We start from the raw sequence: 4,652 nt of genomic DNA, 5'->3' as shown, positions 1-4,652 counted from the left end.
GGCCTGCTCGGAAGGACGACTTTTCAAGCCCTCTGCGTAAGGAAGAATTAATTTCCTTTTTGTAGCAAGAACTAATTGACTCGCCTCACCAAACTCTTGTGACTCTGACAGTTCACAGAATGCAGAAGCTGAACTCTCTTAAAGTTGCCAAGCAACAGGTCACACAATTCCACAAATACCACCTTCCATCCCCCCAAATTTCAACTAGCAAAATTAGAAGTTATATAACTTTCTGGCTTTTGCTCTAAGCGATATACTGCTACAAATTATGGCAAGAAAGCAGGTGGCCACTGCTTTTATAAATAAAAGAGTGAGTCCTAATCACGGTGGTTTAAGACGTGGAACAAGAGGACAGTGGCAAGCATTCATTTCCTCTAAAGACTGGCCTCCAAGGGTCTGGAGGCAAAGGTGCCCCTCTTGTGATGTCAACGATAGCAGGTGACTCAAACGGCTTCTTGCGTGTCATACAGCAATGATGCTGAAACTGGCAGCATGCAGAAGTCGCCCCAGGAGCTGGGAAAATCAGCACCCCAGCCCGTAGATTCTGATTTACTTGGTCTGGAGTAGGGTCCAGGCTTTGGTAATTTTCAAAAGCTTATTTCTGGAAGGTTCTAAAGAGCAGCCAGGGTTAACAATTAAGGTCACTGAAACACCACTGTGAACCTTTTTTAGGATCTTCTGTTCACCTGATTTCCTCTATCCTTCACTAATAATTACTCTAAACCTGGTTAATACGCTTGCCTCTCCTCCACACAATTGTTATTCATTGGCAAATCGAAATAGATCTATTTTTGTCCTTTCTCTGATCAATTCTTTTTTCTTTTAATTAATTTTTATTGGAGTATAGTTGCTTTACAATGTTGGGCAGAAGTTCTCAACCCTCTGTGTTCATTCATGTAACCTGTGGGATTCTTTATAGAAACACATGTCCTGCCGCACCTTGATCGGCAACTCCGTGAGCGGATCCATCATCAGCATTAAAAAAAGAGTCTCCAGGACTTCCCTGGCGGTCCAGTGGTTACGACTCCACGCTTCCAATGCAGGGGGCGTGGGTTTGATCCCTGGTTGGGGAACTAAGATCCCACATGCCGCGTGGTGTGGCCAAAAAATTTAAAAAAAAAAAAGATTCTCCATAGGTGGCTGGATCAGCACCCATGGGGCACCTTAAACATGCAGAGGACTTGCCCTCCCTTCACAGACTATAGGTCTGAGGAAAAGCCCCAGAATCAACATATTTCTATGGTTACATGAGGCAGTCTATCTTTCAATGCTGGGAATACGAGCTGAATTTAAACAGTCTTTTATTTTATTTTATTTTTGAGATTATATTCTTTTTTTTAATTAATTAATTTATTCTTGGCCGCATTGGGTCTTCATTGCTGCGAGTGGGCTTTCACCAGTTGCGGCGAGTGGGGCTACTCTTCATTGCGTTGCGTGGGCTTCTCACTGCGGTGGCTTCTCTTGTTGCAGAGCACAGGCTCTAGGTGCAAGGGCTTCAGTAGTTACGGCATGCGGGCTTCAGTAGTTGTGGCTCACGGGCTCTAGAGCACAGACTAAGTAGTTGTGGTGCACAGGCTTAGTTGCTCCGCGGCATGTGGGATCTTCCCGGACCAGGGCTCGAACCCGTGTCCCCTGCATTGGCAGGCGGATTCTCAACCACTGCACCACCAGGGAAGTCCCTAAACAGTCCTTTAAAGTGAGGCTGACACACTACAGGGTACGCTTCTTTGAGAGTAAAATTACTTGCTAATACTTGTTAGTATTTAGAAGTAGAAGTATCTTTCCTTAAAAGTTTGAAATTTGGGACATAAGCACATTTACCCTAGAAGGATTAGGCCGATGTTAGCAGAGCTGGCTGCTTTTTCTCAGGGAGTTGGAGGTTCCTTCGAGAAACCCAGATGAGAGAAGAAGATGGAGATAAAGAGTGAAGGAGGGGAACGGAAACAAGGCTGCCCAACTCTTTTCAACGCACCCAGTGTCAGGTGGCAACTGCTTCGATGCTTAAACCTTTAGCCATTCCAGCAAAAATGGTGGTTTAAAAATCTCTGCTGGCAACAAATATGGTTTCGAGGCAAGAAAATAAATAGAACAGATTGTGAAAGATTATTTGTAGAAAACATTTTAAAATTTTCTTCTTAGATTGTGTGGCTGTCTATAGGCAATTGTGTAATGAAATAAACTCTAAAAAATAAATTAGGGTGTAAATATACCTTATTATCGCATTCCTATCCTTTAGTTTTATTTATTTCTTTTCTTCTCCCAAAATCAAGTACGATATCATTTTAACAATTATAACCTCAAGAACCAAGAGTAGTGAAACTTAACAATTTGAGTGAAAATGTCTAATATTGGTTTAGATGAGATTATAGCTTAGTTCTTCAGTCTATTAGATGTTGAACAAGTCTGTTAAGAATAAGTTGGACTTCAAATTAGAAAATAAGTAGAACAGACTAACTGAATTTATTATCCTAAGTATTTAGTCTAAAAAAAGTTATTATAAAATAGTTATAGTTATTATAAAATATTGGCTATATGCCCCATGCTGTACAATATATCCTTGTAGCTTATTTTATAGCTAATAGTTTGTACCTTTTAATCCCCACCCCTATCTTGCCCCTCCCCCTTCCCTCTCCCCACTGGTAACCACTAGTTTGTTTTCTGTAGCTGTGAGTCTGTTTCTGTTTTGCTATATTCACTAGTTTGTTGTATTTTTTGGATATAAGTGATATCTTATTCCACATATAAGTGATAACGCAGTATTTGTCTTTCTCTGTCTGACTTATTTCACTTAGCATAATAATATACTCCAAGTCCCTCCACGTTGTTGCAAATGGCAAAATTTCATTCTTTTTTCTAGCTGAGTAGTATTCCATTCTAGATATATACCACATCTTCTTTATCCATTCATCTGTTGATGGACACTTAGGTCTGACAACCCAGTTTTAAATATATGAGTGAAAGACTTGAAAAAGCACTTTTAGAAAAGTTACCTAAATGGCCAATAAACAGGAAAAGGGGCTCAGCACCGTCAGTCACCAGGGACAGGCCAGAATGAGATGGCACCAGGCCCCCCCCACGCCCCCCCCACCCCACCGCCGAATGGCTAAAAATTACAGGTTGTGGCGAGATGGCACTCCTGCTGATGAGTAAAATCTACAATCACTTTGGAAAATTGTTTGCCGGTGTCTATTGAAGCTAAACATGCAAACATCCTATGACCCAGGGTGCCCCTCCTGGTATATACCCAACAGAAACGAGGGGCTACGCACACCAAAAAGTTGTACGAGAATATTCATAATGATTTAAACGGAAACCTACCATTGTCTGTCCGTAGTGGAATGGACAAACTGCATGTCATACAACAGAGTACTGCACAGCGGTGCAAAATGGCAAGCTACTGACCGCTCAATACGGGTCAGTCTCTCAGGATACGATGTGGAGCTCAAGAGGCCAGACCCCAAAGCACGCACCCCAGGCTTCCGTTTATGTATTCGGGTAATACTGGTGATGAGGCAGAACTAGTCTGTGTCATAGAGATCAGGGCAGTAATTACCTTCGGGGCTTGGCATGAAGTGGAAGGGGCCCAAGGAGCCACCAGGTCACCGGAACTATTTCACACCTTGATCTGGGGGGTGGTTCCACAGATGTGGCGGGTTGTATTGTACAAAGACGGCCGCGTCAATTTCTCCCTTCCCACAAGGTTGTCACAACGTGGACTTGAGGCTCCTATTGAGGTGCGAGGCGGATAATCCCTCCCTTTGAACGAGAGCAGACCTTTGTGATCCCTCGATCAATAGAGAGAGGACCACGGAAAGACTCTGTGCGCGCTTCCGCCTGGACCCTCCAGCGGGGAAGCCAGCCGCCGTGCCCTGACGAAGCCCAAGCCACCCCAAGGAGGGACCACGTGGAGAGGCCACGGGGAGGGGTTCCGGCCGCGGCTCAGCGGAGGCCCAGCCAGCATCAGCCGAGAGACCCGAGGACGGCTGCGCCAGGGGAGCGCATCCGAGCCTTCGGTGCATCGCAGCCCCCGCGCCTCACAGACACCGCGGAGCAGGGGCGAGCTGTCCCCGCCCACCCGGCCGGCTCCTGACCCGCAGAGCCCTCACACCACGAAGGGGCTTCGTCCACTGCTTCTGGCGGCTGGTGAGGCAGCGCTGGTGACGGGACCGAGTGCACACACAGAGAGCAAGTGAAATGTGCACTCGGGGTCTGTGCACTTAGCTCTGTGTAGGCTACAGCTCAGCTTTTTAAAAAGAACCATCCAAACCCTCCTGAAGAAGAAAAAGAAGGCAGTGGGGCTTACCCACCAGTTGAAAGACTATTTGTAAAACTACAATCAAGGGTGAAGTGTGGTGACTTCCCTGGCAGTCCAGTGGTTAGGACTCGGCACTTGCACTGCAAGGGGCATGGCTTCCATCCCTGGGCGGAGAACTAAGATCCCGCATGCTGCGCAGTGCAGCCAAAAAGAAAGGGAGGGGGTGGGATGAAGTGTGGTGTCAGCCCAGGAGGTGACGAACTGGACAATTGAACAGGATACAGAACCCAGAAGGATACACACCCATAGATGGGCTTTTTTTTTTTTTTTAATTTATTTTTGGCTGTGTTGGGTCTTCGTTTCGTGTGAGGGCTTTCTCTAGTTGTGGCAAGTGGGG

This window comes from Balaenoptera musculus, chromosome 5, assembly GCF_009873245.2.
Source record: "Balaenoptera musculus isolate JJ_BM4_2016_0621 chromosome 5, mBalMus1.pri.v3, whole genome shotgun sequence".
Classification (NCBI taxonomy): Eukaryota; Metazoa; Chordata; class Mammalia; order Artiodactyla; family Balaenopteridae; genus Balaenoptera; species Balaenoptera musculus.
Note: the sequence above shows the minus strand (reverse complement) of the source record.